The sequence below is a fragment of the Colius striatus genome, chromosome 4 (assembly GCF_028858725.1).
Source record: "Colius striatus isolate bColStr4 chromosome 4, bColStr4.1.hap1, whole genome shotgun sequence".
In the NCBI taxonomy this organism is placed as follows: Eukaryota; Metazoa; Chordata; class Aves; order Coliiformes; family Coliidae; genus Colius; species Colius striatus.
The window spans coordinates 64904097-64928358 of record NC_084762.1 but is presented as its reverse complement, the minus strand read 5'-3'; positions in this window follow the sequence as shown (position 1 = coordinate 64928358).

Genomic DNA, 24262 nt, shown 5'->3' with positions numbered 1-24262 from the left:
GCTTATCTGTCTTTGAAGAAAATCCGTAGGTTTATTAGCAAGCTCTGAAAACAAGATGAATGGAAAGGAAATTGTTTAGTAAGATTTTAATTCCACTAAATGAAATGTTGACGTAGCACAGGTAAACTGACAAGTTGATGAGAAGAAAGCTGATGAAAACAACTCATAATGAATTAAATTGCATTGTTTTTAATTTACCAAGACAAGATCTCCTGGTGAAGAAACTAATTTCAATGTATGTCATTTTTTTCTCCATTAACAAAAAAAATCTTAAAGAATATTTAATTAATAAGATAATTGTCCCTATTTTCAAAACTATTTTAGAACTATGCAGATATATGTTTCAAAGAGGTACTTGTTTTTTTGAGAATTAGTTGCAGTTACCAGAAAACTATTAATGGACTCTGGTTTATTTGTTTAAGCAATCAAACATAGAACTCTAATCTTGCATCATTATCTTCTATTCATACCTACAAGATGATGTTTTACTACATGTCAAGGTTATGCTATAGTTGATAATTCTTTGTTGATCAAAATAACAGAAGTATTCTTGTCTCTGTCTGCCACTGTTCCTTCCTGGAGTACCAAATAAGGTACCTCATTTGCATTTACTAGTTAGTGCTGTTCCTCTACATTTTTATTTTGCCTTTCTTCCTTTATATGACTTTTTAATTAAATCTTACTCCTTCCTTTCATTACTTATTAATGTTTTCATAGGAGAAGGATAGTTTTCACTATCTTCACAAAGGAGAGTCAATTTATTTCAATAACTTCATTTAAACTTAGTTGTCGGTAATAAAACAATCCATTTGTTAATTATGCAAATTGAAATGACAATTTCAGAACACACATTCCTAACATAATGTCAAATGGTTGGTCACACCTGGAATGTGGCTTCTGCTTCACGAATAAATGTACTAGCTATTAATGTGACAGCATCTGACAGAGGTTATTCAGAGCTTCCAACTGGGAATATTTTACATAGGTAGTTAAGTAAGGATGATGCTGCTATTCCATCAGTGATGAAAAATATGCTCATTATGAAGATGTCTTTGAACATCGAAGTTAACCTCCTTATCTTGGCCAGCCCTCTAAAGAAGTCTACATTGACATACAGGAGCTCAGATTCCTAGGTTACATGCCTGAACTTAGGCAGTGCAAATAATCTCTTCTCCATGTCTACAAATAACCAAATTTCATTAAACAACATATTCACAAAGATGGTTTAACTGTAGCTCTTGTGTTAGCCACATTTGCATAGAGCAGCTTCCTGACGGTATCTCCAGACTTCTGTTACCTGCAAACCTCTGACCACATTTCATCCTTACTGCTACATTTCTTGTAAATTTGCCTTAATCCAGTAATGTTTTAAAGTGACAACATAAAGCACCAACACCATTTTCTGTACTTTGTCTGGTTCCTCATCTTCTTTACTTTGCCATTATCTGACTTTCTAGAACTTTTGGTCCTACCGTTATAATCAACAGTAGATTGTAATATCTACATTTTCCTTCAGAAAATATTTAATGAATATAATATGAATGTACTTTATTCCATGTACTTGCTTTGGTTTTCTGATAGCTTCCTGTAAGTAGCAAGCAATTCAAGCAACATCATTTCTTCCAGTATTGACAAAGACTTGGCTTACATCTGATTCATAATACCCCAGTGCAAAAGAGTAGAGATGAGAGACTGCTACTTTTTTCTTGTCTTGAATCATATGGCCTAGATCAAGCCAAGTAAATGTTATCACTCTAACATTTGTCATATAGCTATGGATAAGATATGATTTCAATGGCTGCCAGGTTCACCATGGCTCACAAAAAGAAGTTCTCAGTACTTGCATGAAGGGAAAGGTGAACTTTTTCAGAAAGGTTATTGGAACTATGAAGTGTCCTTTCCATCTGACTCAATGCTCTGTTTCAAGCTTCTCTTCTGTAGCTTACTGACTCTTGACTAATTATAGGTTAATATGTTAAGAAGCAGTCACACAGAATTGCCTTCTGTATATTGGATTTTATATGCTAGCCCTTGGCTGCTATCCCCACCACAACATCAAGCTGCTTGTATAATTAGTAAAAAAGACACACTGGGCAGTGAAGACAAACACTAATCACCACTGCAGCCACAGCCCCACAGTGGTGCAACCACAAAACTAGCATTCATAAAATAAGGAACTACATACAAGAAACTGCCTACACTGAAAAAATAAACCTTTCAGATGTTACAGGCATTAAATATAAACATGAGCACATTTTCATCAGGATTCCATGGGAGGTAGCAATGATATCTCAGAAGCTAAAATACTGTGAAGATAACCCTTCTAATTTATTGGCTTCAGGACAAAAACTGATGTAGAAAACCAGATATTGAGGAGAAATGTATTTAATTGCTATATCTGAGAAAAACAGTTTCCCAGAGAAGCAGCTACATGTTACTTATTGATACAGTAGTGCTCTCCCTTTCCCAGAGGCCCTATGTGTAAGACGGCACACACTGGGTCATGTATCAGTACAATGAGGTGAGCCTCAGTCTCACAAGTCTCCCAAGTCCCTTGGCTGTGTATAATGTCACGAATGTTGCAACACCACATCATCCCTTGTACTGAGACATTCTTGGGTGGGATTAGTGTGACAGCCACACTGGGACATAGTATTATGTAGCACAAGAGAGGAACGAAGGTACAGAGTTTGATACAGCATGAACATTGCAGAAAACAAACATGACAGGAAAATCAGATATTTCTCACACAGAAAATCTTGCAGTTGTTTAAGAGCCTTTCATCAGCCTCCCTTTCTGTCTAATGTGGCATTTCTTTATTTTACTCAAAGGTTCATGTTTTCAAATTTGTGTTAGTATGTGTTGGTAGTGGTAAACAGTAAACAATTTGCATACACTTTTGCCCTTTTCTCACTGTTTTCTCCCTTGCATCTTGCAGTAGGTAACCATACTCTGCACGACAACACTGTGGTATGATTTTCAAGAAAGTGATATAAGACATGTTTTAAACATAGCCACTGGTTGTAAAGCATAACTTTTTCTCATGCCCAAAACCTGTTGTACAGTCATCATGAATATCAGTAAACAAACATGATTTCTTATGGCTTTCTTTCCCTCTCTAGTGTGTAAATTCACGTAGAGAACTTCCAAACAAGGAAAAAGAGCAGAGAGACTGTGATAAAGAGCCTACTAGCTTAGTAAAGGTTTTTATCTTTATTTCTATTATATTTTAATTTGAAGTTGCAATAACTATGTCTTGCTAAGAACAATTTCTTATATTGTTTTGGTGTTTTGGTTACTTAATCCACTAATTTACGAGGCATTTAACTTGAATTTTGATAGCTGTTGTGTGGGTATAATGGGAATATGGAAGGCACTGAAGTAAAAATGCATCTAAAGCCATTAGATTTTTCTTGTTCATATCAACATCTGTCACTGCTAAAATACAAAGCACTATTTTAATGTTTTGTGATTTTGCAGGGAGGAAATGTATTACATCAAAATAAAATTGCTGTTTATTAACTTCTTAATAGAACTGCAAGTGCAAATATAAAATTACATGCTTTGAAAATACTTTTAGCATTCCTTTAGTGGAATTATCAAGCAATAGTTTTACTGGTATTCCTTATACAATTTTTTTTATTTCCCGATGCATAATTTTTATTTTTTTTATCATAATTTGAATATTTTCTTGCATTCGGAAAGACATACCTCTCTCTAATTTTTTTTTCCTAAAGTTTTGGAGTATCCTCTCAGCCCAAATTTGTACATATATATGTAGTCAGAAGAGAATTGCAGATTCCACATGGGAAAAGAAAAAACACGCCAACAAACAACAAAAACTCCAGACCTTTGTAGCCAGCAGCAGTATATAGTACAGTTGCATAACTTAGTAATTTCCAGGAAAAAAGAAAGGATCTGTACCATGCATTTAAAGTTACACATATCTAGCACGAAACCTTCATACTTGTATACATCCCTTAATTGTATACCACTCACGTATTAAATGACTAGAATACTTTTTGTTTTCCTTTGAACTCTGGTTGAGTTAAATGTCACATGGTGTAAAAATGTGGAATGTGTAAATCTAGTAATCTGCCATTATAATCCAACCATTATTTCCACGTTATCCTGGAATTTCTACTAGACTCAGCATTTACACAATATGCAGCAATTCAGACTTCTCCTTTCCAGTTTTCACGATTTCTTCAGGTTTAAAAAAGTATTAGCATACACTGTCACTTCTGCAAATAATCTCAATGATTCCTGTGAGCACTCAACAGCTTTCTCATAACAATGTAGTAATTTAAATTAAAAAAAGAAGAAAATTTAACCAGATATATTAATATAGGTAATACTTAAACTTCAAAACGCACCATTATGTGTCAATTTAAATGACAAGAGCTGTTACAGAATCAAAAAGTGAGTTGGTAAATTCAGAGAGGAAAAAAATATCAAAATATATCAAGCACAAATATCTGTCTCATGCCCAAGGGAGTTCATAAGCCACAGATTACCAAAAACTGCCAACTTATGTCTAGAAGAATATTTACCTTGCTCTTGTGCTTATCCTAAAACACCCATGATGGCTATTTACAGAGATGCAGTAATGAACTAGTTACATCTCTTTGTTCTTTATGTTCTGCGTATCATACAGTGAAGCTTAGGCACCCAAAACATGGGAGAAAAAACAGATAAAGTAACTGTATCATAAAAATATAATTTAATGCTAATTTGTGGAAAGCACTGCAGGAATCATACAATGAGGCAATGAGGCATATAGTACTCACTGAGATCAAAATCCACTCCCTGAAATGCTAAAAGCTAATCATGTAGATTAATTAATGTTGGCTCTTGATGGTGATTTGGCATTTGACAAGTGAGTAATTCACAGATCAGGAGAGTGATTTACTTCCTGATTAAATGGATAACAAACATTTTAAGCAGATGATCAACATGAATACAATAATAAAGCACTTCCACTGTGAACTTTTGAAATTCATTTTGAAATTTCACAGATACTGTGTGGCAGCCCAAATACTCACTGGAAACAGCTGATTAGATCTCACAGATAAAGTGAAATAGCCATTCTGATTTTATGTTAGAGTATAAATATACCCTTTTCCTCTTAGGAGTCCTCATTAGAGCCTTCCATCTCTGGAGTAGCCTAATAAAGTGTATCAAAAACCATAGGTATAAATTTAACACCTAAGTTATTCTCATAGTTTTGTCTCAGAAAAGACAGAAATCTTATAGACAGTATTTCCAACTTGTCTTTCACAGAGGACCGTGTGGCATCTGAAATAGCATTTAAAGAAATTATGCCTGAATTGAAATAGTTAATGTATATCTTATAGCACCAGTGTTTTCAGACTTGTTTTACATTGGGAAAGATTGTCTCTGAGCTTTGATGTGACTCATGAGCTTGTAGCAGAAAATCCAAATTAGATAATGTATGAACACTTTTATTTGTCAGTATTAAATCTCTCAATTTCTGACATAATAGATTTTTCTTTCCTATCTAATTGGACCTTATTACAGAATTTCTTAAATTCAATGAAGAATTTATTAAGCAAAAGTGGGAAGAATGCAGATTATTTGGGTTAATATGAGGTTTGTCAACTCAGTGGTAAATTAATTTCAGAAAAGAAAATTCAGAGTCAGAGATAATGGAAGGATTTCAAGCAGTCAAAGCTGCTGATGGCTTCTACATTGACTACAGCTACTGAAATAAAGTCTTAACAAATTTTCTTTGACCAAAACTGAAAATAACTGCCTTTTTTCCTGTAATGGACAGAATAATCAATGTTACACTAGAAACATCTCTCAGCAAATAATGCTGTAGTTAAAAATTATTATAACTTTACTATTAACCAATAATCTTGCTTTACATTTGTCACTTGTTTTGAAAGTATCAAGCAGAAGGCAATTCAAATGATTATATCTTCATCTGCACACTGAGCTGAGATACAGAAGGCTGACCACCCTGAGAAAGAGCCAAACCAAGGAGGAACCTCCTGCACCAGTCCAGGGAAACCTGTGTGTTTGAGTAAGCCCCTGCCGCTGCCTCTACACCAATGCATGCAGTCTGGGGAATAAGCAGGAGGAACTGGAGATGTGGATGCGGATGAGGGGCTACGACCTCATTGCAGTCACAGAGACATGGTGGGACAGCTGCCATGACTGGAGCACAGCCATGGAGGGTTATGTATTGTTCAGGAAAGACAGACTGACAAGGCATGGAGGTAGAGTTGCTCTCTATGTGAGGGAGCAATTAATGTGTACCGAACTGTGCCTGGGTGGGGATGAGGAGCAGGTTGAGTGCTTATGGGTAAAAATTAATGGCCAGGGCAAGGCAGGTGATATTGTTGTAGGAGTCCGCTACAGGCCACCTGATCAGGAGGAGGATGTGGATGAGGCCTTCTATGAACGGCTGAGAGCTGCCTCACGATCACAGACCCTGGTCCTCATGGGGGACTTCAACCACCCTGATATTTGCTGGGATAACCACATAGTCAAGCACACGCAGTCCAGGAGGTTCCTACAGATTGTTGACGACAACTTCCTGTCGCAGGAGATTGAAGAACCAATGAGGAGAGGTGTGCTACTGGACCTAATACTGACAAATAAGGGGGGCTTGGTTGGGGATGTGAAGGTTGGAGGCAACCTTGGCTGCAGTAACCATGAGATGGTAGAGTTCAAGATCCTGTGTGGAAGAGGCAGAACACAAAGCAGGACCGTGACCCTGGATTTCAGGCGAGCCAACTTTGGCCTGTTCAAAGATCTACTTGGATGGATTTCATGGGATAAGATTATAGAAGACAAAAGCACCAATGAGAGCAGGTCAATCTTCAAGTACCACTTCCTCCAAGCCCAGGATTAGTGTATCCCAATGAGCAAGAAAGGAGGAAAAGGAGACAGGAGGCCTTCATGGATGAGCAAGGATCTGCTGGGACAACCCAGGCAGAAAGCAGCCATCTATGAGAGGTGGAAACAGGGGCTGGCTTCTTGGGAAGAGTATAGGAACATTGCCAGGGCATGCAGGGGTGCAACTAGGAAGGCTAGAGCCCCTCTAGAATTAAATTTAACCAGGGATGTTAAGGACAGTAATAAGGCATTTTTCAAGTACATCAGCAGCAGAAGAATGGTGAGGGGGAACGTGGGCCCGCTGCTAAACGCTGAGGGTGCCCTCGTGTCTGAGGATGCAGAAAAGGCTGAAGTACTGAATGTCTTCTTTGCTTCAGTCTTTATGGCCAAGGCCCATGCTTGGGAAGCCCAATCCTGCAAGGATAACAGGATGGCCAGGACAGCAGAGGAGTTGCCGTGGGTGGAAGAGGAAGAGCTTGTTGGCCAAGCTTAAGGCTCATAAGTCAATGGGTCCTGATGGGATGCATCCTGGAGTGCTGAGGGAGCTGGCTGATGTGATTGCTAAGCCTCTCTCCATCATTTTTCAACAATCATGGAGGACAGGTGAAGTGCCTGAGGACTGGAGAAAGGCCAATGTCACACCAGTCTTCAAAAAGGGCAAGAAGGATGACCCAGGAAACTACAGGCAGGCCAGCCTCACCTCCATTCCTTGAAAAAGTGATGGAACAGCTCATCCTGAATGTTATCACTGAACGTATGAAGTATAAGATGGTTATTAGGGGGAGTCAACATGGCTTCACCAAGGGGAAACCCTGTTGGACCAACCTGATATCCTTCCATGAGTGCATAACTGGCTGGCTAGATGAGGGGAGAGCAGCAGATGTCATCTATCTTGACTTCAGCAAGACTTTTGACACTGTCTCCCATAACATCCTGATCAGAAAGCACAGGAAGTGTGGTTTGGATGAGTGGATAGTGAGGTGGATCGAGAGCTGGCTGAATGACAGAGTCCAGAGGGTGGTGATCAACGGCACAGAATTGAGTTGGAGGCCTGTGGCCAGTGGAGTTCCACAGGGATCGATTCTGGGGCCAGTCTTGCTCAACGTTTTCATCAACAACCTGGATGAGGGGACAGAGTGTACCCTCAGCAAGTTGGCTGATGACACCAAATTGGGAGGACTGGCTGATTCCCCAGAAGGCTGTGCTGCCATTCAGCCGGATCTTGATCGGCTTGAGAGTTGGGCAAAGAGGAACCTCATGAGGTTCAACAAGGACAAGTGCAGAGCCCTGCATCTCGGAAAGAACAGCCCCATGCACCAGTACAGGCTGGGGGTCAAACTGCTGAAGAGCAGCTCTGCAGAGAGAGACCTGGGAGTCCTGATTGATAATAAACTAACCATGAGCCAGCAATGTGCCCTTGTGGCCAAGAAGGCCAATGGCATCCTGGGATGCATCAAGAAGAGTGTGGCCAGCAGGTCAAAGGAGGTTCTTCTCCCTCTCTACTCTGGCCTGGTGAGGTCTCATCTGCAGTATTGTGTCCAGTTCTGGGCTCCTCAGCTCAAGAGGGACAGGGAACTACTGGAGAGAGTCCAGCACAGGGCCACCAAGATGATCAGGGGTATGGAACATCTTTCGTATGAGGAAAGCTGCAGGAACTGGGGCTGTTTAGTCTAAACAAGAGGAGATTGAGGTGAGATCTTATTAACATTTACAAATATCTAAAGGGTGGATGTCAGGAGGTTGGGACATCCCTTTTTTCTATAGTAGCTAACAACAGCTCAAGGGGTAATGGGATGAAACTGGAACACAAAAAGTTCCACTTAAACATAAGAAAAAACTATTTCACTGTGAGGGTGAGGGAGCAGTGCCACAGGCTGCCCAGAGGGGTTGTGGAGTCTCCTTCCCTGGAGGTCTTGAAGACCCGCCTGGACATGTTCCTATGCGACCTGATCTGGGTGAACGTACTTCTTCAGTGGGACTGGACTAGATGATCTCTAAAAGTCCTTTCCAACCCCTACCATTCTATGATTCTATGATTCTATGATATATATGAACAAGATCTCCAAGACAAGTATTTACAATAACCTGTATTTTAGAAGAGGGTTACTTAAATGTGTATTAATTATTTCACAATGAAAGGGCATAGGGTCATTTAAAAGATTTTTTTTTTTAAAGTGTTACATTTATTAATATTGAGAAGAATGTTTTCACAGGCATAAATTGACACCACTGACAAAGAGTCCAGGCTGCCTGCAAAGATTTTACAGACCAGGGGCATTTACCTATGTAGATCAAGTGCCCACCAAATCATCTCAGGGTGGAGAAAACACAAAGACTCATGAGCTGAGATAAGGACAGGAAGATAATTAAATAATTACCATCATGGGCATTACAGACTTAGGTCTTGGAATTTAACTTATTAACAAGAAAACTGATGTAGAATTATGAGAAATAAAAACTAAATCTTAAAACACCTTCCTTGCACCACTACTATCTTTTGGGAGTGGCTGGGACTAGAAATCCCAATTTCTCTATCTCCCTCCCCTCCAGGAGCACTGGGGGATGGGGAATGGGGATTGTGGTCAGTTCATATTGTACTACCTCCTCTGCTCTTTCCTCCTCAGTATGAGGACTCTTTATACTCTTCCTGTGCTTCAGCATGGGGTCCCTTGCATGAGAGACAGCTCTCCACAAACTACTCCAATATGAATCCTTCCCACTAGCTGCAGTTCTTCACAAATTGCTCCAGTGTGGCTCCCTTCTGTGGGAACCTCCACTGAGGTTCCTACAGGCTCACAGCCTACTTTGTGTGCATCCACTTCCTCCAGCGTGGGGTGCTCTATGAGCTGCAGAAGGAGATCTGCTCCACCTTTAACCTCCTGCTGTCTCACCATTGGCACTTAGAGCACCTCCTCCCCCTCCTTCTTCATTGACCTTGTGTCATGGTTTCACATGATAGCCATTTCTGGTAAGGGGGAAGGAGCTGTAAAGATGGCTCCTGTAAGAAGTTGCTTGAAACTCTCCTCAGCTCTAAGCCAGACCCACTTCTGGGACTGAGCTGATTAGACGCCTCCACGTTCACTTTTTAAGAACAAGTTGGAAGAGGAGGGTCCTTTATTTTCCTTTTTCTTCTGTCCCTTTCTTTCTTTCTAGATGTTGGTGGCGCAAGGAGTTGAGAGAGAGAGAAGCAATCATGTGAACCAGTTACAACCAATAGCAATTTTATCAGAGTTCTATCTGTGTGGGAAAAGAGGTCAAGGAACAAAGAATCACTGTGCCATGCTGTGATGACTAAGTACAATTTAAAGATAATCAAGATATAGTCCCAGATCAGATTAATATTTTGCTTTCCCTCTCAGTCAGAGTAATTATACTGAACATAAGGGCAAAGACAGGATACTAATGGGAAATGAGAGCACAGAAACAAATAGGACTTCAAACATAGTATAATCAAACTTCAGGACAGCCTGCTGTGTTACAGTGCACTTTATGGGAAACTAGTATTTTAGCTGAATAAGGAAGGGATTAACACAAAAGTTGAATGACTTTGAGAAACCAAGTAGTAGAAACAGGAAGGAATTCAAGAATGCAAAGTATAATAAGGTCATGCACTTAGGGATTAATGAAAATCTCCTATAAATTTCAGAGCTTGTCCATTGAGAATGACAGAGGAGGAGAGAAACTTGTGTATGCTGATCAGTCACAGGAAACCTGGATGATGTGATATGTCTGTGAAAAAGACAGGGAAGGATATATCCACTAAGAGGGAATGAAATAATGGTGCTTTTATATGAACCACTGGTAGAGCTCCATGTATAACAGTAGCTACCCAGGTACAGGAAAGAAGGATTCTGAATGGGACAGAGGTACAGAAAGTCTGCTGGGAAGATCACAAGAATAAAAGTCTTTTATATGACAAGTGACACCAACTGGATTTTTTTAACAAATCAAAGGTTGAGATACTCTCTATAAAAATGTCTTGAGGGTGTTTTTTTCATTCAGTGCCAGGAATAGAGCTGTTTAAACTAAAGGACAGTGGTGAAAGAGTAGACTTTCATAGCTATGACAGTATTGAAACTGGCAATTAGAAGGTTTTTAACTGCAAATCTGAGATCCCAAGTAGGTTTTTAGTAAATCTGGGTGCAAATCTTTCAACAATTTATAAAAGAAATGTTATGGCCTTGTATTATTTCAAGTTTTCATAATATGTTAGCTTGGAGGTCCTTTTCAGTCTTTTTTAGATAAGATTGACATTATGTAATCAAAGGCCAAAACTATCACTGACCTTCATTGCTTTCTGTGAAAACTACCATCTGATCCTGTCATCAGTGGTATTCTGTCAGAAAAGAAGAACTGAGTTTATATATATTCTGGAAATTCTGTAGATTAGTTCTTTCTTGATCAACTATTGTGGGGCTGAGGACAACAGCGTTGATTTGAAGAGAAAGATTGTAGTGAGTGCCTCAAAGAATAGCTGTGGACAATACCTGGACAATTTTTCTTTCAAGACAGTGAGCTTTTTCTCTGTTTTTAGAAAAATGTGGATGTGGAAGGTGTTGGACTAAGGCCCACAAATAAAGTATATAAAGTCAAGGAAAGAGTTCAGTTAGCAAGTAGTTTTACAGTTTTTCCGGGTACTGCCATGGCTATTTTTTTAATTCAATGTTCTAGTAAGGAATGGCTTTATCTATGTGTCTGCCTATCTATTGAAAGTATATTCTACTGTTCTGGTTGCCACATGCCAAGGCTACACTAAATGCAGAGTGGCACCCTAAGGAAACTATTTGTCATGACCAAGGTCAAACAAATTGGAGAGTATGAAGGACTATGCACATGCATGTGCATAAACTTTTCAACACACATCAAACATCTGCAGGTATATCTCTGCTCCACTGTGGCCTCCATGGCTGCAGAGGCACAGCCTGCCTCACCATGGGCTGCACAACAGGCTGCAGGGAAACCTCTGCTCCAGCACCTTCAACACCTTCCTCCCAACCTTCTTCACTGACCTTGGCATCTGCAGAGCTGTTTCTATCACATATTCTCATTCCACCCTCCTCCGGCTGCATATGTTGTTGTGCGACATCTTTTCCCCCTGTGTTATCCCAGAGATGCTATCAACACTACTGATGGACCTGTCCTTGGCTGACAGTGGGTCTGTCTTGGAGCTGTCTGGCACTGGCTCTGTCAGACATCGGGGAAGGTTCTAATATCTTCTCACAGAAGTCACATCCGTAGCCACCAACTACCAAAATCTGGCCACACAAGCCCAATTTACTCATGTTTCAACAATTTCAGCAGTTAGAGTACTTGAAAAATGTGCTTAGTCCTTGGTTCCGAGATAGCAACATCATGCTCTGCCTGTGGACTATTGGCCCGTAACTCTTAGGGCCAAGAAGAAAACATGAGAAACGTAGGAAACCACATGAACCCAATAAACTGTGTTGACTTTTTTTGTTGTCGTAACAGACAGACCTCCTCATCTGTGATCTTTATGGATCTCTCCCAACTTCAGATATACTATGATTCTATATCTATGTATCTTTAATTTATGTAAAACTGTGCATTTTTTGAAGTATTTAGCAAATTTTGTTTGTATAGGAAAATATATCATTTTCATTTTGGAAAAACACAACAGCCAGTCTGTTCCCTTGGTAGATCTGATTCCTGTGGCAATTTTTGTCCCAGCCACTTGAATTGTGAAGGGACAAGATAATATCAGATTTTCAGTCAGGTTGGACTGATAAAAAGTCATCTTATTTAATACATAAGTGCAGTTACAGTTTCATTTTATCCTGCCTCCTGATCCCATTTCTGAATGCTGTTGTATTTGGCTTGGTTATACAGGCTTTTACTGTCAACACTCAAAGCTCTGGCTTGTCAAAGAATTAAGGCATTTTCCTGAATTTAGGAAATTCAGTGAGGCATCTCTAGTCAGACTCATGTGTATGTACTTGTCTGAATCAGAGTCAAGGTGATTATGAGTGTAATTCTTGCCAGAGAAGGGCCTCTTTCCTATATCTGCCCAAATCTGTCCTCTGAGTTCAAAGAGAGATTACATATTCCTTATCTTTTGCTAATTCCTTTGGGTCATATTCCTCGAAGTCTGTTCCGGTTCTTTCTTATCTTTAAGGAAAGTAGTTGGCAAATATATACTTCCTGAAAAGGTGTGCTTGGACCAACCAGGAACATGCCTTTCTAAAATGATGACTGAATTTAATAAATAAATAATATAATACAGTAGAATATATCTGTGTGTATATTTGTATATATAATATATAGGTATATTCATAGAATCATATAAAATCTTGAATTAGAATGGTGATAAGAGATCTGAAAGAAGAGAGAGTAAGAAGCAAAAAGTACCTTCTTGTTTTAATACTTGTCAGCTCAAAGTGCACTGAAGGGGAAAAGGTTACTTATCTTTATGTAGCAAGTTTTTCCAAATTTCAATTTCTATCCTACAGCACATTTAACTAATTTCTGAACTAATGACTTAGCTGACACTATTTGCTTTGTACCCTCCTTCTTTAGCTCAGTGTCCTTTGCCTTTTGTTTGCCTGTCACAACCTGACTTACCACTCTACTTTCTGGTTCCTAACTGCCTTCTCTGTATTGTGGTGTTGCTGAATCTGGAAAAAGCACAGGGAGAGGTTGTGAAGGATGTGTACCCAGTATGGCAAAAGCTACAATTCCTCCTGTCTCAGGTCTCTCTGATGTCAGGAGGCAACAGTGCATGTTGAGCACTTAGCGCAGTGTTGACCCTTCTAGTAAGGTGTAAATCAATTACCTGTTGAAGTAGCAGCCTAAGTTAAGGCTGTAAAATGAGGGAGAAGACAATTGTTTCTTGATTTGGATCTTAGGATGTCTTTTTGGTTTGAGTTTATTTTTTTGCTGTGGGTATGTTGTTGTGTTTTTTTTTTTTTCCTGGGGACAGCTCTCCAGTGCAGCAGGGTGTCTGTTTTCAGTTCTGGTTAATAGTATCAATGCATCTGATGTGTAAATATTTCCAAATGACAGGCTAATTCTGAATAGTAGTGGATTCCTTCAAATCCAAATGATTGCAACACCTCAGATTCAACACCTCTAAGATCTTATTTTATGAAAGTATCATCTATCTCATGTGCACAGATTAAAATTAATTAAGATTCACTGAGGGTAAAATTCTGAACACTCTCACTTTTCAAAGTATTCCCTAGGCTGAGTAATGACTATTTTCCTGGATAAGCTTTGCCAAGACTGGGACCTTAGAAAAGCATTTAAGGCTCTAAAAGGTAGCATTTACTCATATGAATTATGCCATTTTACAGCAAGAGTTCCAGAGTACTACTCACATGCGTAAGAATTGCAGTCCGTCCATCATTAGGAAAGCCATCAATAAATAAATGTAAAAATATAAATACATGGACATATTCTTAATGCTGCAAAGCAGACTTTTTTTTTAAAGTGTACTAATAAGTTAGCCTGCCAATGAATGTTCTTAATGAAACCCTTCAGACTAGTGTTGGAAGACTTTTGCTTGAGACAAGTGGAAAAATTGTGCATATTAACTTGATGGGGGTCACTCAAGGCAATGTGCTTGCATGTGTGTTTGAGAGGCTCTTCATATAAATGAGAAACATTCAATAACAGTAAAATAAAAATACCACTTACAACATCAAGAAAATAAAATAAGGAAAGATATTTTAAAGGATTTCAGATTATGTTTACATTATTATTTTTGCACATTTTTTCTTTTGAGTGCTATTTATATAAACACATTTTTTATGACACAGTGAATAAATTTTAAATGTAATTTTGAATGCATTTAAATCCTATGTATATTGTGAACACATTCAAATACGAAGTGCACTGCCCATTATTTTCCTTCTTAAATTTTAAAAAGGTGATGCTTTTATTCATTTGAGGACAATTTTTCTACCCCAGACAGGAAGTCTTTGCAAGAAACTTTTTCAAACAAGGGACCCTTTTGTTGTGCTTAGCATAACCTTACAAATTGGATTGTAAAACAGTTAGAGAATTGTGTACAGAGAACCATAAAGGCTCTGGTCTGACTAATTTCAGTTTTCACTGCCAGGCCTCTCACCCTCAGAGACTTTAGGTACAGCAAAGTCTCTTCAGGAGAACTTCAAGTTTCCTCTTCAGGAGATAAATGAAGATTACTTCACATACTGTTTTCTTCTCCTGCCTAGATATTTCCCATTTCTCTTCCTTCTGTTTTCCTGTTTTTAGACTTAAAGGAAACTGAGACAAATGCCAGTTTTCTAAAAGAAAGAGAAGTTCCATTCCTAACTCAGTTGTTAAATAGGAAAGTTTTTAAAAAGTAAGCACAGCTACTGAAACACTGCGAGTCCGTAGGTAGATTGCTCACTCTTCTGGCAAACCTGAATATTGCAGGACAATTTTTTAATCTACTGAAAATGAGGCAGATGAATACATCCAGGTAACTACAGATTATTCTTTTTGATCACTTCTAAAAAGTCATAAACACTATGAAATATTTAATAGCATGATCTATCCTGTAGTTCTATACTAAATTGGCTACAATAAGGAAAGAGAATAACTAAACATGTATCATAAATAAGTAGACATTTTTCAAGGCCTGGCTGTAACTGAACCAGATGTTTTTTGTGAAGATTATGAAGCAGGTCCACAGGAACTTTTACATACTTCTACAGATGAGAAGATCAGAAGCTTATCTGGACTCAAGTTATACTAGAGCATCACCTTACCAGAACATCTATATCTGTGGGCTTCACTTTGTAGTTTCAACCAACCTGAGGCCATATTTGGCTCTCAGAGTATCAACTCTCAAGTCATTAATGCCTTGACACACCAGTTGCAAAAAAGGGCACAAACGCTCTTTTCAGTGTTGCCAGGGCTCGAATATTTTATTAGGAAACTCAAAATATATGATTTGTTTTCTATGTAGCTACAACTCATGGAGCCAAGTGTCCATCAAGAAATTAAATCTTAATTTTGAGATATTTCAGAAGCTGCTGAGACAAAATATCAGAAATAAAATCCTTCAAAGGTCAAAAGCTGGGAGAGAAAACCATCTCTAGTCAATTTCTAAGTTAGTATCATGTATGAGGGTTTGATTTGTGAGGGTTCTGGTTGCTTTCTAAAGCTTGGTATTAGCTGAAATCTTTTACTGTTAGTAGAGTGAGGTTAGCTACTTTTTAGTGGTTGTGAAAATAATCCCAATATTCCAGAAAACCCCAACCGTACTAAAAATTATAAAATAAATCAGACTCGTTAATTAATTTTTCCCTTTTAGAACTGTGTGGCCTAGAGATGCTCTTTGTGGATAAGAAGCTGAGATCTTATGGCAGATCACTAGTTCCCAAATGTCAGAATATGAGTGAAAATACTAAGTATTATGGGAGGGTCAGTAAAACCCCATTTTAGTGTTAGCTGAATATGCAGAGATGTCTGTGCCTCTCAAAGGTATAGACCATAGCAAAGAAAAGAAAAGGTGGTGCTCACCTTGTCCTCCGGCGAGGGTGCTTCAGACAGAGCATACCTTTGAAGAGCGCATGAGACAGGCTGAGTCTGTTGCACCACTTTGAAGATGTGAGCCCCATCCTTGTGAGATGAGTTGAAGAGCATGGGTGGGAAAAGGTAGAGACAGACACATGCCCAAAAGCACCTTCTACTGCCAGAAACTGATGTTGATAATGGGATGAGCGCACTGCTGACCCCTGAGGTTAAGGAGAAAATATCTGCTAGTGTTAATGGCAGAAATGTCTTGTGTGAGAAGGATATATCTAAGTATTTTACTTAACATGTGAATACATCCTGAGGAAAGTATTTCTGTCTCTATTCTAAGTATGATAATCACAATATCTGTGGAAGTTCAGTTCTCCTGGGTGGACAAGGATGGTTCACTTAAACTTCCTCTGCTTGGTTAGACTCCTCTCCAAACTCCAATACTCTGGCTCCTTGCCAGAGTGAACAAGCAATATTTATGGTAATTTTACTAGTGTTGGCTTCACAAAGGAACTTCATTGTTAGAAAATATGGCTGTGTTTCCTCCAGTAGTTGCTTGGCTCACTGTCACCAAATTGGATGTTACCAAACAACTTCCATAGTTTAAGCAGCCTCTGACCAACAGAACTTTTCTTTTGATTAACAGAATAATGGAAGAGCTTTTCATGATGGTACTAATGCTGTATAAAAATAGAAAGTATCTTTTCTTGAAAAGCTTAAAAGCAAGGAGCAGTCTCTGTGAGTCTGTGACAGAGAGAGATTGTGACATTGGCAAATAGTCTTAACCCTTGTTCCATTCTTCAAATCTGAGGTCAATCTTTTCTGTTACAAAATTAAACACCTCCTTAAACTTACAGAAGAATAAGTATTCAGAACACAGAAACCAGGGCAGATAATTTAGAAAGCCTGAAACAGGACAACAGGACAAATGACACAACAGAAATTTGAGAGCTAATATCCACTGGGATTGTATTATGGAAATTCAGGTTCAGATAAAAATTTGGATTTTACATCTGCTTGTAAACCTCTGGGCTTAGGAAATAGCTCCCCTGAATAAGGCAGGCACCTGCCTTTCAAAGTATACAGCCAAATAATGTTAAGAAAAAAATGCTTTTAGCTCCTGGAAAAAGGTTCTACAATTGTTGGGCAGAACTGTAGAGACAGTTGGGCCCAGATTTATTTTGATCTTGTAGTTTGAAAGATTTTTCTTTCATGGCATCCTGGCTTGTATCAGAAATAGTCTCGCCAGCAGAACCAGGGAAGTCATTGTCCCCCTGAACTCAGTGCTGGAAAGGCAGCATCTCAAATACAATGTTCAATTTGGGGCCCCTCAGTACAAGAAAGATTTTGAGGTGCTGGAGTGTGTCCAGAGACAGGCAATGAAGCTGATGAAGGGTGTGGAGAACAAGTCTGATGAGGAATGACTTGGGAAACTGGGGATGTTTAGTGTGGAGAAGAGGAGGCTGAAGAGAGGTTTGGATTGGAGATTGAGAAGAACTTTTTCACCAAGAGGGTTATTAAACATTGAAATGGGCTGCCCTGAGAAGTGGTGGAGTCACTATCTCTGGAGATACTTTAAAGATATATAGATAAGGTGCTGAGGGACATGGTTTAATGGTGAACTTGGCACTGTTAGGCTAGCGGTAGGACTCAATGATCTTAAAGGTTTTTAATCAACCTAAAGGATTCTATGATTCTGAGAGGATCAAGACACATTTAAATGAAAATATTGACATCTAGTAGACACAATGAAACCTGTGCCACTTGGTTTCTGATGTACAAACACATTTAGAGTGTCTTTCTTACAAGTTTTTTTAAAAGAAATTTGACGATTTTTTCCTTCCTTCCTTCCTTCCTTCCTTCCTTCCTTCCTTCCTTCCTTCCTTCCTTCCTTCCTTCCTTCCTTCCTTCCTTCCTTCCTTCCTTCCTTCCCTCCTTCCACAGTTATTTTTTAAAAAAGTAACCCATTTAGAAGGACATCAGACACAAAACATCACTTGAAACTGTCTTGAAATTTGTAGAGAATGTCAAATTCCTTGTCAAATACTTCCTAGTCGACGTACTAGGAAATCTTTATGGTCACTGTCCTAATTCCACTCAGTGATGTTTTTCTACAATTGGTTTTCTTTTCTTTTTTTCCCCATAGTAAACTAGCTCTGACATTTCTTCATATATTCAAAACTAAACAATTGTCTTCCTCCTTGTCTAACATCCAAAACAGGTATGACTGGAATTCCCTCTCACGTTTACACTCAAAGAAACTTCAATAATTTCTTCTCAATTAAAGTTTGTTAAAAGACTGTGTAAAATGCCTGCACTGAGAACAAACAGCAAATAATTCCTCATCCACAAATGAAAAGGCTCCGGTGCATTTCTTACTTGGGAAAATTGACCACATAGAAAGGTGTGATGTATACATAAAAAATAGCTCAGATAAAAAAATCTTACAGGGACAGAGATTTTGGACCTTAGAAAAACACGCTTTGAAGAGAATTCTTATTCTTTGCTACTATCTCTCTTCTAGCTTTTTCTGTCCATTTAGTCTTTATTAGCCATGTACTCTCATAGACAAGATTCTCAAGTAAATGTACATTGTGTTCATTCTTATATTATTTTTGTACGTCTTTGCTTGAAAAGATCATAGAATCATAGAATAGTATGATAACACCTTTGAACTTAGAATCATAGAATCATAGAATGGTAGGGGTTGGAAGGGACCTTTAGAGATCATCTAGTCCTTCCCCCCTGCAGAAGCAGGGTCACCTAGATTAGGTTGCATAGGAATATGTCCAGGTGGGTCTTGAAGACCTCGAAGGAAGGAGACTCCATAACCCCTCTGGGCAGCCTGTGCCACTGCTCCCTCACCCTCACAGTGAAATAGCTTTTTCTTATATTTAAGTGGAACTTTTTGTGTTCCAGCTTCATCTCATTACCCCTTGTCCTGTTGCTAGCTAAAATAGAAAAAAGGGATGTCCCAACCTCCTGACACCCACCCTTTAGATATTTGTAAATATTAATAAGATCTCCCCTCAGTCTCCTCTAGACTAAACAGTCCCAGTTCCCGCAGCCTTTCCTCATATGAAAGATTTTCCAGTCATTATCTTGATGGCCCTGCGCTGGACTCTCTCCAGCACTTCCCTGTCCCTCTTGATCTGAGGAGCCCAGAACGGGACACAGGACTCCAGATGAGGCCTCACCAGGGCAGAGTAGAGAGGGAGAAGAACCTCCCTTGACCTGCTGGCCACACTCATAAGGGACATGTGCTACTTGTCTTATCTACTCCATCAGAATGCTATTCATCATGATCTAGGACATTCAGATATAGTCCTATATTTGGTTTTAAAGGCCTTAATTCACCATGTGAAGTTAATGAAGAAGAAGACTAAGCACACGAGTCCTGTGCTTTGCTTATGAAAGTGCAGAGTATAAAAATCATAAAACTCCTCTGAGCCATGGACTTAATCCAGAAGACATTTTGCAGGAAGCAAAGGGAAGCTTAGCTTTGAAAGAACTGCTCTGGTCATGTTCCAGTTTCCAGCACACATAAATAGACATAACCTCACTGTCAGGAGAACACAGGCAGTAAGGCTGTCATCTTTAATGCTTTTGAATAAGCTATTTAAAGACAGCCAAAGTATAGTAAAAATAATTAGAAATTCCTGTAGTGTGAAGTTCTTTTCTCTTCTAAAGTGGCACAAATCTAGCAATACTGTTATGAAGAACAAAATCTTTTTTTTAAAAAAAATAGTATAATTATTAATGATGATCAAAATGTCTTGTTTCAATAGACAAGATCAACTATCTCATATAAGTATACTTTTAACTTATAGTTTGTTTTCAAAAGAACACAGAAGTGTCTGAACACATACCAAGTTTTGAACAATGCCGGAAGACATTCTCTTAAAGACATTCTCTTAGATTTTTCTTCCTTTAGTTGAAATACCAGTCACTTTGACTGCTTCTATTAAATATTTAATTGTGGGTAGTTTTCACTTTACAATTGAAAAGTTTTGCCCTGGAAAACATGCAATTAAGGTCTTTTAAATGGCAAATGAAGAAAATACTAATTTCTTTAGTCTTGAATAGAGTGCTTAATATAGAATGTACCTGGTCGACATGCTTACCTCAGACTTATCTCAAAATCCAATTTCCACTACAATATCGTTGGAACCATTGTGTTCTGTTTTACTGTCTGGTTTTACAGTGTTGTCTGTGTCACTTGACAAATCAAGTCTTGGTACCCAGAAGTGTTTTTCATGTATTAATTTGTATTATCTTTTTGACAGACATGTTTATGTAAACATAACGAAAAACTATTATTATCTCACTTGTCCACCATTCCTACTCATCTCTATATCTTATTTTTTATGAGTATGAAAATGAAAAACAATAATCACATTAAATTGCTTAAGTCCTGAGGCCAGGAAAATGCTAAAAATATTTATCTAAATTTCTGGAAAAGCATTTATTCTGGGCTTCTCTTGTCTTCAGTTTGTTTCCAAAAGAGAGGAAGGCACCTCACAGTTTACTTCCATGGGCTTTATGACAAGTATGGTTATCCTCTAAGCTAAAAAAAAAATCTCTTAGTAATTGACTACACCTTTCTAGTCTGAATTGTTTTCTGCAATTGGACCACTAAACTAATGAGAAGGAGGCATAGGCTGGAGCCCAGAGAATAGCTCTCCCAGCAAATTTGAGGATACTAAGCAGGATGTTTCTTTTTCCAAAAGTCTTTCCATGTGCCTCAATTCACCACATCATTTCTCTGTCTTCTACTGATGCCAATTTGAGTTACTTATCTTAAAAGATGGGCTTAATTATTGCTTAACTGTAATAAAATATTGTAACAAAAACATTCTAATGCTTGTAACGTTTTATCATTTGTGATGTGTATGTGTGTGTGTGTGTGTGTATTTTTCTGTAGCACTTATAGCTCTGTCATTAGTCAGGAAATTATTTTATAGCAGATATCTGCCTAATGAATGCATTACAGTAACTACTATATGTGGATAATTATGATGTACTAGGCATAAAACTTAAGCTCTGTTGATGAGCTTTTCTGTCAGGAATAAAGCAAGTTTCTTTACAGTTCTAGGCACAATACTCGAAGATTAAACATTTGAAACTGACATCAAAATGTAGCAGAATTCAAGGGAAAAGAAAAATGTGCATTTCCTTACTTTGTATGTCTCACATACATCTAAGAGTTCAGTGACAAGTGTAGGGAAACCTAGATTTGGAGCAAATGCTAAAATAAAATCTAACTCTGGTGAGCAAAACTTAGAAGGCACTGTTTCCACTAGTTTGAGAGTCATGACTTTAAGTAACAAAATCAGTATTGTACCCAATTGATATTTATTGGTGGAGAGTATCAAGTTCCAGCTTGCCCAGATAAAAAGAGTTTCATTTAGATCAAATATTGACCAAATTTGAGTTGCAAGACAGAATAAGAGAAAAGTTCTGAGAAGGAATTTCTTACTGTCAGCTTGAGCGAACAATGGCCATGGCTTCAGTGAGACTCAAGGATCCCTTGAGGAGCACATCTAAAACAAATCTCTATAAATGTTTCCATAAGTCTACACTTCAGAAAAAAAACAAGACAAGGTGAAGTGTGTGTGCCCTGAAGGAAGTCAGTGAAAAATAGGAATTTTTTTAGGTTTTTTTCTTAAAACCTTTCTTTTCCTGTATGCAATACAACAAAACCAAAGAAACCGTTACATAAATCCCACTGTTATTATCGGGGTTTCTTGCAAGTCAGGAAGCCCTGTGTTGTGTACTTTTACCGTAGGAGATACAGTAAAGGATGCCCAAATTTCCCATGCTTCTGGTGCTCCATGAGCAATCCTGACTTGTGTTCTTGACTTATTAACATCCTAGTTTCAGGTCTAAGGTTTTTACTTGCATTTCCTACAAGATGTGAGGCTTTTTCCCTTGCTTTGTAGACAGTTCATCTTCTCTCATTACTTAAGTTAGTACAGAAACATCAAGTTGAAGCTGCTTTGCTCATTAAATTATTAAAAAATACACTTTATGCCCAATAGATGGCAGTGAAACATTGAAAATCCAGTAATTTTGTTTATGTTTTATTTTTAAATGTCTTCTGCAGTGAAGTAACTATCTACTGTCCAATGTTTCCTCTTAACAGCAGGTGACTTTACATTTGACTCTGAGTTGCTGTTTCATAGGAATTTGATATTTTCACATAATATAATATAATCTCTGTTTTCTGGTATTTTTAGATTACTATTTTCTCTGCTTTTGCTTCCCCTTTCTTAACTCTTGACACACATAAAAGTATGTGCCTTTCTTTTCATTAGATGTCAACCACTGTTGATAAAGTAATAAGTAATTCCTTTCAATGCTTTTCACTTTGTCAGACATAACCTTTTCAGTGTCTTCAGGATGGTGATCTACTGACCTGTTGAGTATATACAGAGTAGAAGTTTTTCCTGCATTACTTGATGTGGTTTTTGGTATCAACTGCATAGAAAGGCTAGATTTTGCAGCAAGCAAGCGAAGGATTTGAGTTTGGAATTTAGAGGAGTGTCATGCTTTAGGCTTAGCTGACGATTAAGTACCATGCAACTACTTGCTCTCTCCTTGCACCTCAGTGGGACAGGGAGAAGGAGAGAAAGAAAAAGGTAAAAAATCATGGATTGAGATAAGGACAGTTTAATACAACACCACAAGCAGAGAAGAGGTAATATTAACAATAAAACTAATATCATACAAAGCAAGTGATTCACAATGCAATTCTCACCACTCAATCCTTAATGCCCAACCTATTCCACAGTCAGAATCCCTCCTCCCGTCAGCCAGCTCTCCCAGTTTATGTACAGATCATGACATCATATGGCATGGAATATCCCCTAGTTTGGGTCAACTTTTCTGGTTATCTACTCTCCCAATCTCTTGTGAAAATTAACTGAAAATTTCAACCAAACTCAGGATGAGGAGGAAAGTGGTTTTCCACTCTATGCAATATTCCAAGTTTCCTTTGATAGCAGTAGGATTTTTCAGAAAATCTTAGAGAAAATCTTAGCAAATGTTTGCATATTGCTGACTGGTTGTCCCCAAGGACATTGTTGTTGTCTTTTTACCATGAAGCTTTATGCTGAAACTGGTAATTTACTTGCACTTCAGAAAAGTATGAACTACAAAAACTGGTGGTGTCTTATTTATATGATTGTGCTTTCAGTCTAGTAAGATATTAAAAGATATTAAAATATCAGCAAACCAATTTTTGTTGTTTGAAAACAACCTGAAAGGGCAGAAGATGTGAAATATTTCCAAAAGGATGCACAAGTCTAATAGACAACAAAATTACACATCCACTTTATAACCATACTTATGATTTCTATTGAGCAACACAAATCTTTTTCCCACCCTGTGGCATCTTTAATAAAGAATTTGTGTTTATAGTTTTTACTAAGTTGTTTTATTGCTGCTTGCAGGAATATGTAACTTTTTCCCTGAAGATGTCAAGGTCATCCTCACTTTCTTCATATGATTGATCAACTTTATAAAATGGTATTCACACACAGAACAGCCCTTGTCAAGCCCAGTATGAGAGAGAAGGAAAAGCAATGAGAAGATAGCCTGAAAAACTAAGTAGGGAAGGTTCCTAAGTTAGTGAATTTACCTGTCACGTGTTGAAATACTCTGCAAGAGAAGATTTCTGCTTATTATTTTCACTGGTTATCCTCCGCTGTTTCCATAAGGACTAAATTTAACATCTATCTTTTGATATAGAACACTTAAAGAACAAACTGTCAGAAAAGGTGTTGAAGACTTGCCACTGGTGGTATGTTCCATTGCTACCTTTCAATCAGCAAAAGTCCAAAATACAGGTCTGCCATTTTGTGGTCCCTGCAGTTCAGCATTTCTTCCACGCGTTCCATAA